This window comes from Egretta garzetta, unplaced genomic scaffold (assembly GCF_000687185.1).
Source record: "Egretta garzetta isolate BGI_Z169 unplaced genomic scaffold, ASM68718v1 scaffold337, whole genome shotgun sequence".
Lineage (NCBI taxonomy): Eukaryota > Metazoa > Chordata > Aves > Pelecaniformes > Ardeidae > Egretta > Egretta garzetta.
The window spans coordinates 464195-479743 of NW_009260181.1; positions in this window are offsets into that span (position 1 = coordinate 464195).

Consider the following 15549-nt stretch of genomic DNA (forward strand, 5'->3'; position numbering starts at 1 on the left):
ATTACACAACCCTAAGGATAAAGTGTCTGGATCACATGTATGATCAAGTGATCCATTGTACCTCCAATCAAGGCCGAGATTTAGACTTTATCAAACTTCAAATAAAGAGAGGGCAGGCTGTTGTATCAAATGGTTTGAACTGTCATATCACTGGTGTGTACTTGTAAATCATTAGCATTGAACATTGCACTCAGGCAGGGGCTGAAAATTCATTAACTATTGCTTATATCCACAAGTCAGCAGCTGTCCAGAGAAACCCCTGTTGTCCATTGTCCAGTGGGAGAAGGGGTATGTTACGTCACGTTACGTTATGTTTTAGTTGGGCCTCAGCCATGTGGTGGAGTCCTTCCAAGCTGACACCCAACGCATTTTCCATTGCCTTGTTTTCACTCCCAAATCTCACTGCGTTTAGACACCCTTACTGAGGGCTGAGATAATGTAACTCCATGCTGGTCATGATTCAGCTGATGTCTTGGGCAATGATGAGTTAAGGCTGGCTCTGTGTTTCTTGCACTGTGGCACTGGCAGGGCCAGGAGCCTTTCCCTCTCTTGGCCACAGGATGTGGTTTCACATGCCAACCAGTGTTTTGTTAGTGCCAGCCTGGAAATGGCCAGTGGCCTACAGGACTTCACACCTATTGTGAAAGTTCCTGCATTAGCCCCCAATGTGCCTTATTAATTAACTCTGGAATTTTGGAGTGGAGACAAGGCATGAGAAAGGCTCTAACTGAAAGCCTTGTAAAAATTTAGGGGCCCAGATATTGGGGCTTGTGCTGGCTGACAGCAGTGGGAGTTGTCTTGTGTACTTTGGAATTCAGGGCCTGTGAGAAGAGCATTGTGTAGCGCCTGTTCATGTCATTTCTGAAGCAGAAGTCGAGTACAGAAAGACTGGCGTTGGACGAGGTGTGTTTTGTCAGTGGTAGGTGGGTGCTTTTCATTGAGCCCTGGAGATGAAGTTGGGAGGGAGGTAAAGCAGTGTGCTACAGCAGAGACATCTGTGGGCATGACCTGAGTTCTGCTCCCAGCCCTGCTGCACGGCCTCACACAAGTCAGTTCACCTCTTTTTGCCTCAGTTTCCCCTCCTGAAGAAGATGTCATGGTACCTATCTACCTCACAAGGGTGTTGTGAGGACATAAGGGGCAAATTCTGCATCCATGGAGATTCCCCCACCTCATGGTAAGGGGTGCAAGGTAGAAGTTACAGAATCAGAAAATTCTGGCCAGAGAATTCTGGCCAGAAGATCTGTCCTCTAGCATAGTAGTGTGTGTAGGATATTTAATAGCTTTATTATTAACGTGAATGTTCTTTATAGAACTGGAAAAATACTCACATTTTTGCCTGTAGAAGTGAAGAAAGTATTTATCCACAAAACGACAAGGTGCTTTTCTGAGCAGAAAACTACTTCAAGAATGATTTCATTTTCATGCCTTTATCTTCTGTGCTCTTTCAAGGTGCTGGGCACCATAAACTGTCCACTGACTGTTGTTCCCGGGTGCCTCCAACAGCACCCTGTCTACCCAGCTGGCTGCATGTGCTGCAGCCTCATACCTCTTTCACGGAGCGGTGGAGCATGTGGGTAAAAATTGTGGATAAAAGCATGTGGATAAAAAGACACCTGCAGAGCCTGTCTAAAGAAGAGGCCAGTTCTAGTGCCAAGAAGCGGCTTGGTCACAGACATTTATCACCACCTGAAGCTTGTCACTGTATTTGTTTGAAGAAATTGAAGCCAGGAACAGTTAAGCACCTGTGCTCTAGCAGTCACCACTTAACGCTGATTTGCATCTGTAGGTCTCTAAAAGCATTTGAGAAAGGGACTTTTTTTGCCTTCTGATGGACTGTACAGTACGAGGGCATTTCACCACTGCCAGCTACTTCATGGTGCTTGCTCTTCACTATTGCAGGTAACAGAGAGTGGAGCTGGCATGGGTGGGTAGCACTGAGCTTGCCTGTCTCAATCCGTGCAGCTCAGAACTCCTCTAAAGCCAGTTTTGGCTAAAAGCCATAGGACAGACCCTGCCCTGACCCTGCAGAAAGGGATGTTTGGAAAAGTGCCCTCGTCTCAGCTAGGGAGGAGCTTCCCTCGTTTCTGTGGAAGTAGAAGGCAAATGTTATTTTCACCAGCGGTCCCACAGGGTAATCTACTGATGGGAGTGCCAGGGCAGGGGGTGTGTGCATAGGGGGTAACAAAGAATGCTGGTTTTATTGTAACTGTGGTGTGTTTGTGTCACCTCTCTGTGCTGTTAGCAGCAAATGTTTCTTGCTGAGACACTTTTATGACATCCTGTGATTGATCTGTATTTAATTTAAATGGGTGAGTTGCTGTCTGGCAAATAAAAAATTACTAGAACTGTGTCCTCTCTGTCATGGGTGGGTTTTGTGTAACACCGCAGACCACTTGTTCCTACCCGAGCTTCCACCGTAGCACGGGATTGCTCCAGTGAGATCCAGGAGGGCACCTCTACAGAGAATTGGTGCAAAGCAGAGGTTTGGGTGCTGCTTTAAGTACTTTCAGACCTACATATCAATGGTTCCTCCTCTTTCCTCAGCCAAGTGGTAACTCAAATTTCCATCTTTGAAAGTGCTCAGGGGGGGTCCGGGTCAGGAGGCGTGCCCTGCAAGCTGTCTCATCCATTTCAGAGTAAAAGATTCTAAGAATCTAAGAAACACAACTAGTTTTTAATAATTAATCTTGTACAAACTCTGCGGTGTAACAGGCACACAGGCTTTTCTTCAGCATCAGGCATGCACGGCGTCCTGTTCCAGTGCCCTAAGTAAACACAAGTGTTATTTACAGTGGGCAATGCAAGGACAATTGCTTTGTTACTGGAGCGGGGTTACGTCCCCTGCCAGCGATGCAGGTCAAGTGTTGTGACAGACACTCATCTTGCACAGCACTTATTTTTCCTCTCGTCAGAGGGATTTTGCTTTAGGTGCAGAAGTTGTGGTGATCCTGAGGTAGTGGCCCAAAGGAATCCCTTCGGCCCCCCCACGCCCCAGCAGAGCCGACGGAACACAGGAGGCTCCCAGTGTGGCTGGGTCAGGACGGGGTAGGCGGCCGCGCAGAACTCGCAGCCGGTGCCGGTGTTACCGGGTGCGGGCAGGGTGACTCCCAGCGGGGACCGGGTGCGTGGGCTGCCCGGCTGGCCTGACAGCAGGCGGTGCTGCCGATGAGGAGCTAGGTTTGTGCTGTCCTATTTTCTGTTCACTCTCTGTAAAATGTCCTTGACTTTTCCTTTCTTCTCCCAGAACACCAAGTTGCTAATACGGTTTCTGCAAACGCTGAATGTCTGAAACCCGCAGAATCGTGCTGTGGGCTGCTGTTACACAGGGTTGGCTCCTGGTAGTTCAGGTATTCCCACAAGTACTGGCTGTTTGCAAATGGTTACGAATGCCTGCATGAGCCCATGAATGACCAAACTCCAGGAGAACATACGAAGGGAGGACCAGGGTGTTTCCTGCCTGTGTGCTGAACACCCGGATCTGCGGAACGGAGAAGAAAAACCCTTCAGTATTCTTTATATGATCTCGGAGTCCCCAGGCTGAAAGAAGCACCCAGACAGAAGCTTAATGTGGATGCAAAAGTCACCCCCTTTCTCTTACGTGCGAGAATGTTCTTCTTTGGCCTAGGGTAGAGATCAGTCCGAGCCCTAGATTTGAAGTAGGGCTGGTTTCTGCAGGTCACCTCCTTGGTGTCACCTGCTGAATCCAGAGTATCGGGTGAGTTCTGATCTCACGTGAACTCAGTCTTTGGTTTACTCAGAGTTTGTTTTCGTGCAGCGATTTGCAGTGCGAAGCAATACGGAGTCCATGCTGATAGAACGTGGTATTTCTTTTCTGTCTGTTCCCTGCTTTTTTCCCTTCTTGTTAAATCCCTATGCCGTTTGTTGTATTTGCACGTGGATTTACGCCTAAAGAGTAAAGCATATTTATCAACAGACACTTCCATTGTCTTTTTGTAGTAGATTTCTCTCAAATGCTTTGTTATTTAACCTGTGGTTTAGCATCCCAGTGTAGTAACTGCGAACTCCATATGCTGAAAATAATACACATATTTATCATGTGCTTTTGCATGGCTAGTTAACACCCGTCGCGTTCCACGGTGAAGGAGAACCTGCTTCTTCCAGAGGGAAATTCTAAGGAATTTCGGTGTCCTGTATGGAACAGAGGTACATACAGCCCTCGCTGTTGGGAGCCACAGCGTAAAGGCTAGGCAAACCACGCTGCTCTGAGGTGACTCGGGACTGCGTAACGAGACGTTTGGTAGCTCTTTAAAAATAGAGCTGACTATACTGAGACTATTTTTCTCCCCTTTAGGTTTTTCTGGAGCACTAAGTCAATAGTTGCCCATTCATCATGGTGTAAACATGGACTGTAGATTCTGGTCATAAGGAGGAGACTATTTCTTCTGTAAGAAAAAAGGTGTTATCCTTCCCCTGTTTACTTCAGCACTTTATTTACCTACGTGAATCATAGAATCATAGAATGTTTTGGGTTGGAGGGGACCACTAGAGGTCATCGAGTCCAACCCCCCTGCAGTCAGCAGGGACACCGCCAACTAGATCAGGTTGCTCAGAGCCCCATCCAACCTGGCCTTGAATGTTTCCAGGGATGGGGCCTCCACTACCTCTCTGGGCAACCTGTTCCAGTGGTTTACCACCCTCATTGTAAAGAATTTTTTCCTTATATCTAGCCTAAACCTACCCCGATTTAGTTTAAAACCATTACCCCTTGTCCTAACGCAGCTGGCCCTACTAAAAAGGTTTTCCCCCTCTTTCCTATAGGCCCCCTTTAGGTACTGAAAGGCCGCAATCAGGTCTCCCCGCAGCCTTCTTTTCTCTAGACTGAACAAGCCCAACTCTCTCAGCCTGTCCTCATAGGAGAGGTGCTCCAGCCCTCGGATCATTTTAGTAGCCCTCTTCTGGACCCGCTCCAACACTTCCATGTCCTTCAACCCTTGCATATCAACCCCTGGCCTGTCGCTGGCAAGCCCGATAGGTTCCCCTTCCCCCTTCACATCTAGTTTAAAGCCCTGTCAATGAGCCCTGCAAGCTCCTGGGCAAAGACCCTCTTCCCCCTTTGAGAAAGCTGGCTCCCATTTGATGCCAGCATTCCCGGTGCCGTGTAGAAAATTACCTGCTAGCCGTATTGGGCAGCTCTTCAGTGAGTTTTCATAAACCGTTGTGGGTCAGAACGTAAGCCTCATTACAGTGTTCATAAAACATTGTTTTTATAGACAAACCATATTCTTGAAAGAACTGAATGTTCCAGATACTAAAAATAGTTCGTTGTAGTTTTGTTGATGAACAATTCTTTGTGAACAATAACATGGGCTGGGTCTTAAAAATATTTTAGCAAGCCAGTTGAAGATCAAATTTTCCACCAGAAACAAAGTTAACACAACCTTTCAGTTAAAGAATTATTATTTCTGGAGCAAGTATCTATTTTACTTCAATATTTTGCCTTGGCAATACAGTAAAAAAATCAGAAACCCAGGTGGTTTTTTTGTGCATGTCACTAAGAATAATTATCCTTCAACTGGGGAAAAGGGAATTTCCTCTGAAAGAGGGGGGAGGAGGGGGGCAGAACAGAGGATGCTTTAGCTCCACCTTGAACACCAAAAGCTGGGGAAATGAACAACGTAAACTTCCCTGTGAGCATCCTCCCCACACACAACTATCTCGTGGTGCCTCGTCTCAGAGTTCACCTTCAGCTGTTTTCATTCGCACCTGCCCACAGATGTAAGTCAGACCCATCCAGAACGACCCTGAGTAGGTCACCCTAGGATCCTGAAAATACACAAAAATCAGCCCTTCGAGGGCTCATACTGGGGAATAACTGCACCCTTGTCTGAAGGGTGGTCAAATACAGAAATCTTGAATTTTTTTGGTAGGTGATCTTGGCCCAGCTCTTCAGGTTTGTGGTTTGTGGTTTTTTTTTTTTTTTTATTTTGAGGTGAATTAGATTGATGATGAGCAACACTCTGGGAGTTAATTAGATGCAGGTGTCCTTCATTAAACACCTCGCAGGTCTTTGCTAATTTAAATGTCTCACTGCAGCAGCAATCCTAGCAGTGTAGAGTTCCTTCACTCTGCTGTATTGCATTTTAATTGGGCCATCAGTAGGTTGGAGCGTGCACAATAAGTTAAGGTCAGGGGGAGGCTGGGATTCTCTGCCTCCTGAGGAATGTTTAATGAATGGAAATTACAAAGGGTAAGTGATTTGTTTGTTTTGTTTTTTTTTTTTCCTGCTGTAGCTTGGTGCCCCGTAACAGGAGGAGTTAAAAGATCAGAAAAAGACGCTAATAAATACTGGGAGGTGTGAATGCCTCTACTTATTAATGTTATTTGGGTGAGAGCTCCAAGTTCATACACTTTGTGAAGCATTTATAAAGCCCATTTAGGAGGGTCACTGTAAACAGAAGCCTGCACACTATGAAAACCTCTAGCAGTGAGAGGGCTGGAGCTACTGCAGTAAAGCTCCACCAGAAAGAGCCTGTAATTGTGGAATCTGGAAACCTCTTAAACAAGAGATTAACCAAAGATATACAAGATGTCTGGACAGCTGTGTTAATACTTACTGCTGCAATCCTTGCACTTGGAAGGTGGTGGGAAGAAATTCTAGGGCTAAAGGCTGTTTTGACTATCGATCCAGAAATGGGAATAGATTCCAGGAATACTGCTGTCCAAAGTGTGGACAGGACCCAGGTTCCCTTCCTCTCTTGTCATTTCCGAATGCTCATGGTATAGGAGATCCGTTCCCTGACTGGAAAGAACAATCTGTGAATAACACCTTCCCTCTACTAAATTGTTCTGCACAGGAGCTATCAAAGAATCAGTTGGACTGTTTGGTGGCACTCATTAAGAGAACTGCAGGCAAAAGTCAAGAGGAGAAAATGTTGCTGAACAGTGATGATATCATGCAAGAAAACTGGAGAGTGACTGCCATGAGTATGCTGTGATTTAAGACAAAGCTTGGCAATGATTTTTTCATCTTCCTCTCTCTCTCTTCCAAAACGCTAAAATGAGCCTTTCTGTGCAAGGAATGAAGATGATGTTGGCGTGTCCAGCAAAAGAAAATTGTATCTTCAAATACTGTTCCCAGCAACGTGGCCTCGTTCTATACTATTTACCCACAGGGAAGCAGGGATGACTCTTCCACTCAGGAAGCCTAGCATCTGAGGAGTAACCATGGGCTTCAGAGGTGAATCCTAGGGGGAGGTTCAAGCTAGGGCTCCAGATCTGGTAAATGCTGCTGAGGAGCAGCTCAGCTACTGAACGCTCAGGCATTTAGCTATTCAGGGTGAGGGGCGGGAGGGTATGGGGCTGCATTTCCCCTCGCACACGGTTTTAAGATACAAAGCAAAATGATGGTGGGTTCCCCACCTACCTTGTGGAATGTGAGCTCTGAGTCCTCCTTATGATGAAAGGGCTGTTCAGGGTCACTTACAAAGGAGACACAGTTTGTTTGGAGATGGAGGTGGGCCTACAGATGCATGAGGTACGCCTCCAGTGAAATGAACAGTGCTCACGAGTAGGTGTCTATTGATATCCACCACAGGGGGGTTGTGATGGCGATCGTTGCTGCTTAGGGTCAAACCACGCTTATGCTGAAAGCCTCTCTTCTTTTTTTGTCTTGCTAGCTTTAGTGCTCACACTGCACCAACACAGCATCTCCCAGTGAGAACATGGTGAGTGGTCACCTGCTTAGAGACCGAAAGGGCAGCACTGAATGGATTCAGCCAAATGACAAATCCGTTACATGGGCTGAAAAGGGTGACTCTCTGGATCCCAGCTGAGCACTTGTTCAACGTGTACCCCTTTTCCCTTTCTTTTTCTTTAAATTACCTCAGCCTCATGGTGAAAAAGGATGAAGCTGAGTGATGAAAATTTTTATGTTGAGAATTATTGGGCTGGATTTTCTTTCCAGCACTAGCAGATCTTCATGCCTGCAACAACACTGAAGCCAGTGGAGATACCCTTCGGCATATGCATATCTCTCTGTTTGGGAAGGTCTTGGGGAAGGGGCAGGGTGCTTGGTGATCAGCCCAGGGTGCTCACCTTGCACTAAAATTTTCAACTTTTCCCTTTTGAATTTCCAAAGCAAATGGGTTGGGGTAATGATCAACCCAAAGCCCAGCTAAGAAAATTGAAAGTATTATATCATTCTTAATGTGCTCATGAGAAAGCAAAAGTAACCTAGGATCAGATCCTGAGGACTTTTTTTTTTTTTTTTTTTTTCTTTTCTTTTTGCAGTGGTTAAACTGGAGGACTGCAAGATCAGGCACCTCAGAAATTATAGCGAGAGTTATAGTTTCACATTTTCTTAGCTTTAGTGTTATATATAAAAGTGTACATTAAAAAAACCTTTGGGTTTTTGTTGTTTGGGGTTTTTTTTGTTTCGGGGTGGTTGGGTTTTTTTTAACACATAAAGTGGCCTAGGAAAAGGAATGGATCGAAAAACCAATAGGCTGTTTTCACTGAGCTAGGAAAAAGAGCTAATGAACAGAGATATTATTAATTGCAAGATATGAGCAAGGAACCATGAGAGCTTCAAGAAACCAGCCCAGAGAAATTGTGGTTTTTATGGCAGTTGAGATTTTAAAGTATTTTGATACTAACATTGCAATACAGGAAAAAAAAAAAAAAATCAGTGTTGCACAAGTAAGATGTCAAGGTGTGCTTTACACTGTTGTGTCATTACCCATAAGTTCTAGGTGACTTCGTATTAGGTTTGTGTTAGACATAATTCAAACATACTCTGCTGGAGGCCTGGCATCCAAAGGTTATGGACCTTGCCTACAAGAGGTATATTTAGATTTGTTCCCTAAGGAATTCAGCACTTCTGTTTGCCTGAACGCTGTATAATCTTGACTATAAGCACTGACAAGTTGGCTAGCACGCAGCTGAAGAGAGGGTTTATATTCTTGCCAAATATTTATGTAGGCATCCATGAAACTGGAACTATTTGTGCACCATCTTTGCAATGACCGAGAATTAAAGTTATTTTCATCATGAGTGGGTGAGGCTGTGGGTGAGTGTGCAGAGTATTTAGGGTTTTACTTGCCAGTAGGAAGGAGTCTCACTAATCATATTTTCATTATTGGAGACCATGCCCTTCCAGCTCCCTTTTCTTTATCTATAGCAGTAACCGCAGTGCTATTTCTAGGCTTGTTAGATGGTCCTGTGCAAGAACAGGAGAATGTGATTTGCCCCCCCACACACAGTGATTCTCTTGGGTCAGGCAGCTGTGATGGCGATATAAAAATGGAAAGATATTGTTTGGCTTTTCTGTTCAGCCCCAATGACTTAACTGACATCACTAATTTTTACCAGAATCTTAATTCCTGAGATTTCATCGCTTTGATCCTTAGCTGACGTGAACTGGCAGGTTTGTATAAACGTCAGGTGCTCATCCAGTTTACACCTACGGAAAGTTGGCCTCGAGTCCGAATTGGTATCGTACATCAGTATGTATTTTCATGCTCTGTTGTCACTAGCATTAAAGTAGCACCTACAAGCCCAACATTTTCAAGCCTGGCTCTCCACATAATTAACACTGGTTTGGAGAACTCTGATTTGCCGAGGCCCCAGGTAAGTCTCGAACTCCTGCAGATCTGAGCTTGCAGCTCAGGTTCTAGCACTTGGATCACTCAGCATTTTATGGAGGAGCAAGCTTTCTTCCTCTAGACCATCACGCCAAGGCCCCCCTTTCAAAACCTCTGGAAAGACCTGAGGGTTTGACCTCATTCACTACACAAGAACTCAGTCTCTGAGCTGTCAGAGAAGCTCTGTGCAATAGCCCACAGCTCATTTCTCTTCATGTTTGGAAATAGGAGGGGAGAAAAAAAAAAAGAAGTGCAGCATTAACATTTGTGCCAGTTTCAAAATCTACAAAAAACCCCACCTGCTGGTCTGGTAGAGACAAACTCAGATAAACTAAGCCTAGACATCCAAAAGTACATTTACTCCCAGTACCTTTGTGTGTGGTTTATCTGGCTACACTGAAGGCAAATGTTGCATTCTCAAGCCTCTGGTCTCAGCTGTGCTGCCAGGAAACCACCCTGGTTTTTTAAAATAAACCCCCACATTGTCATGTAAGGAATATGTGGCCATGCCAGCTGACAGAGCTGTTGGTCTATTCTTGTGATTATTAAGAAAAATGCACTCACCGGTAGTCTGTGAGCTTACGGATTGGCTTCAGCACCAGAACAACTGTTTGTTCCTCTAGACCATCACGCCAAGGCCCCCCTTTCAAAACCTCTGGAAAGACCTGAGGGTTTGACCTCATTCACTACACAAGAACTCAGTCTCTGAGCTGTCAGAGAAGCTCTGTGCAATAGCCCACAGCTCATTTCTCTTCATGTTTGGAAATAGGAGGGGAGAAAAAAAAAAAGTGCAGCATTAACATTTGTGCCAGTTTCAAAATCTACAAAAAACCCCACCTGCTGGTCTGGTAGAGACAAACTCAGATAAACTAAGCCTAGACATCCAAAAGTACATTTACTCCCAGTACCTTTGTGTGTGGTTTATCTGGCTACACTGAAGGCAAATGTTGCATTCTCAAGCCTCTGGTCTCAGCTGTGCTGCCAGGAAACCACCCTGGTTTTTTAAAATAAACCCCCACATTGTCATGTAAGGAATATGTGGCCATGCCAGCTGACAGAGCTGTTGGTCTATTCTTGTGATTATTAAGAAAAATGCACTCACCGGTAGTCTGTGAGCTTACGGATTGGCTTCAGCACCAGAACAACTGTTTGTTTCTTACTTACTGAACGTAGTCAAAACATAGTGTAAAATAAAGGGGACATTTTTTTTATTAATTCCAAATTCATGCCAATTATTTCCTTAGTTTTATATATAATTCTTCCCGGTGTTTTCCCTACCCCCTTCTGCCCAGTGCCACAGTAGAAGAGCCTAAAAATGAAATGGCATATAAAGTAGATCAAACTACATAATTGTTGGGCTATTACTGGAAAATTAAATAACAGTAATGGCAATCCAAAATATAATGGAAAATAAGTGAAATTATTCATATTTGCAACCATTATAATACGGCTCCCATTCAGTTTGTTGTTCTGCACGCTTGCCCATGGATCTCAGGCTTGGGAAGTTTTACATTCCTTCATTACTGGACTGAGTTTGTTTCTGGCCTGTCTGGCATGCAACAAGCGTTCCTTCAGATCAGGCCCCGTATATCCTGGCTCACTACAGAGTTCTTTCCTTAAAGCACCTTAAAAAAGGCTTCACATGCAAGGAACACCTTTGTGGAGATGTTCCTTTAGACCATTGTTCTCGGGTTCAATGCATATTGCTCCTGGCAAACGGCTGACCGCAAATTCATCTGCCTCCCAGACGTCCTAAGACAAAATACTGATGTATTTTTTAACCAACTTAAAGAAAAACATAAAATGCTTTCTTACACTTGACATTTAATCTTGGATTTGTCTTTGCTTTCTACTAATTGTCTGAAGCTAGAGAAGTACCATGGTCACATAAGAACGTATTCCGGCATCTGCAGCAAGCCACAGCCTTTTAAGCCTTTTCACCCCATTTCACCAAGTTTACAGCTCCACCGGATGGTGCTCAGCAGTCTTCAGATGAAGATTGTTCTACCAGGACTGTCAGAGGCTGGCTTTTGAAATGTGCATTACTTGCCAGTTTCCTGACCTCAAAAAATAGAACTTGGTGAACAGTTAAGCCTTTAATTAAATATGTTCTGACAATTGTTTCAGTCACTGATAACTATGATCTTGTTTCTATTGAATTACAATTATAACTTTGGAGTAAAAAAATTGCAGCCCTTGTACTGGCTTGTTATAAATATAACATAATGCATACCCTGTTCTCTGTTATTTAACCATGTTTGAAGCAGGATGCTCTCCAGTCTGCAGAACTGTGTCTTGCGTTCTATGGGTAAAACCCTTTAAGATGTCATTATCCATCTCAATACAAATTTGCACTCTGTTCTAAAGCAGATGGGTAAATGCATGAACAAAAGGGGATGTCTTGGGTTCCAAGCATTGGGCATAAAATGCTTACTGTTCCGCTTGATCAGTTTTCAGTCATGAGGCCTTGCTGGATCTTCTTTTCTTTCTGATGCAAACGTGTTATGCTACGGTGTCACAGATAAACCCTTTGCACCATCTTGCATCCTCACTGTCCACCTTCAAGATCTAAGAGCACTTCAGGCAAGACTTTATTTTCTCCTGTGTCTAATGGAGTCGTGGTGCCTTCATGTCCCAAAAGTGGCTCCATTTAGTGGCTGTGTCTCTGCCGGTTCCAACGCTGTTATATTGTACCTGCTGCCATAAACCATTCCATTCTCTAAAAAGCAGCATTGCCAGTGCAGTACTAATCCGCATGACTAAAACCGCCAGAACCTACCCTGGAGCTTCCAATATCCCCTGAAGCCCAGGAGTGTAAAATTTAAGCTTAAATAAATGGAAGGCATATCCAGTTAAAAACTACACTTTTGTAGGTACGAGTATCCAGTACGGAAACCGCTAACGGTGACTGGGATAGACAACTTCAGTTACAATATAATGGTTGCCACCCTTAAGCCCTCAGAAGCAACTATGAATTAAGTCATAGGCACAAGCATGCAAGATCTTTATCTACTGGAGATACTTTTGTTATCAATTTTAAATGGAATCTCCCAGTTCTCCAAAGAATCAAGGGTCTTTATAGTATCTCAAATATTAAAGGACTTTTTTTTGCAAGATGGAGGATACTTAGTATTAAAAAAGTGTCGTTCTGGTTTCACAACAATATGGAAAATTCCTGGTTCAGTCATATAGTTAACGCTTACACCCTGAACATTTGACTTGACTGATATTTAAACGCAGAAAAAACTTCCAACCTTTCCTAGAGAATGTTCTTAGTTATTATACCATGATCCCAACTTTCAATTTTGTTCCCAGTTTTGATGGCCAAGAATTGAGATGTTTGACTTAACTCTGGCAAACCTACATAGTAATTTATTCCTGTGACCGACCCTTTTTTTAGGATTCTCTCCTCTGAAGTCAGTCTTGGGAGAGAAATCGCATTCCGGAATAGCAAGGCGGACACGTGGGATGTTTGATCTCTGCTTTTAGCCCAAAGTCTGTGTTTACTGGGGAGTGACTTGTTATGTTTTGATATAGTAACGGTAGTATTCCACAACCACTAAAACCCTCTCTAAAAAAAGCAACCCTATTTTATTAAGACAAACTATGCATAAATCCTTTTTAGATGTTTTTTGTAACCCAGTTCCCAGGGGGGTGGGGTTGGGAATCATACAGCATGGGAAAAGATGGTATTATAGAAAATTGCTAACTAAGACACTGAAAATAGTTCAACAAATGAAAATAGCAAATCACTTAAAGCAACCAAAACCGGCCGGGTCTCAGGTAAGTCCGTATGCACGTACTGTCGCACTAGCGCCTGCTAATACAGTTGTGGTGGCAGTGAGCCTCAGCCAGCCTGACAGTGCTAAACCATCGGGGCTTTTGTTTCAGCCAAGTTCTGAAAATTCAGTATGTAAGACCAGGCTGAGCTGCCCCTTCTGGAATGAATGTGCAGCCTCCAAAGCTGGGCTGCTCTCCAGGGCGCTGATGCAATGGTGCAGCTCTGCCCTGCACTCCTGGTGCATTTGTTTATTCACTGGCTTCACTCATACAATTTTTTTTAATGAATGAAGAATTAAGTGCAGAGGTTGACTGAAATCTACTCGGCTCATTGTAAAGCTCCTATGAAAAACAAAACAAAGTCCAAGCTCAAATCTCTGTCCAATGTGCAGAAAGGAAAAAAAAAAAAAAAAGGCAAAACAGAGTTCAGTATTTTAGGGTTGAGTCTCTCCATTTCCTTCTGCTCTGGAGGTGATCAACAAGGGCTTGTCTGGTGCAAAGTTAAAATGAATATTCTGCAGATACAAACACAAGATCATCCTCTTTTTATTCTTCCCAGCTCAAGCACATATCAATCTATCTAGGGGAAAAACCATAACTAGACCAGTGACAGCCTTGAGCTGTTGGCTGTGGGTTTAAGGCAGACAGCTCCCCAGGTCAAGACTCTGTCCGGAGGCAAACCCTCCTGCAGTCCCACTGAGAGCTCAGAGGTTTAGACATTATAAAACCTATACAGAAAGAAACAGCAGAAAAACAGATTTCCTAAGCTCTGCTGTTCATGGATTTATTTGGCTTATTTTCATTTCTGTTGGCGCATTCTAGTGCTAATAAATTATATTGAATTAAATATTAAATTATATTGAATTCTAGGTTGAAATATTTTGTACAGTTAGAAAAGCAGTAGCCTCTTCATATAGATCATGAAGAGATAAAAATGTCAAATAATCATTTCTGCTTGATTATTAAGTATGGAGCACTTGTTTTATACCATAAGCACCAAATTGCTTACTGAAATGAGTAGTTCCTAAGGCTTTTCCTCCAGCCAACTTTCAATGTCTTGGTCCAAACTGGTTCCACATTTGGAAGAGGCTTCTGCACCCATTGTATAACAAGTCTGTCATTTCTGGAAGATCAGTCATGTTTAATCTACCAATCTCCTCCAGAAATTCTGTTGCTATTGCTTTGGGGCAGTACAGAGCTCTGAGAAATGCGCTCTTCAAACGTCCTTGCTCCTCACCCATCGGCCGGAGGACAGGTCACATGGCTGGCCAATGATTCCTGGATAGCACCGATACGATGCTCACCTTTCCAGCCACACGACTGTTGGGAGGAATACTCTGGTTAGGAAACCAGCCTGTAAAACATAGTCATAAGGGTGTTCTCTTCGTGCCTGCACTTGATCCCATTGGAACTAGCATTGCATATGTGGCTTTTTTATCCAGGTGGCAAAAGCTTCCAGCTTTTTGGACACTGCTACGTAAAGGTGGTGAGTAAAGTTTCTGGAGCTTCATTTGCTTTGCTTTCAAAGTTTTCAGAGTGAAGTGATTGATGTAAAACTGAACGTTAGTACTTTAAAAATGCACTGGAGTTTGTACTTTGATTTCCGAGTACTTTGATTTTTGGCTTCTGCCACTCTTTAAGGTTTGAAGCGAGCCACAGCTGACCACAGGGCAGCAGAGCTACGTGGAAAGGCAGGAGATGTTCCAGCGCTGTATCCAGTCTGGGTTTGCATTTCAATATTTAAATCATAGAATCGTAGAATCATAGAATGTTTTGGGTTGGAAGGGACCCCTAGAGGTCATCTAGTCCAACCCCCCTGCAGGAGCAGGGACACCGCTAACTAGATCAGGTTGCTCACAGCCCCATCCAACCTGGCCTGGAATGTTCCCAGGGATGGGGCCTCCACCCCCTCTCGGGGCAACCCCTGCCAGGGTTTCACCACCCTCATTGTAAAGAATTTCTTCCTTATATCTAGTCTAAACCTACTCTGGTTTAGTTTAAAACCATCCCCCCTTGTCCTGTCACAGCTGGCCCTACTAAAAAGATTTTCCCCACCTTTCCTGTGGGCCCCCTTTAGGTATTGAAAGGCCGCAATCAGCTCTGCCCGCAGCCTTCTCTTCTCCAGGCTGAACACCCCCAACTCTCCCAGCCTGGCCTCAGAGCA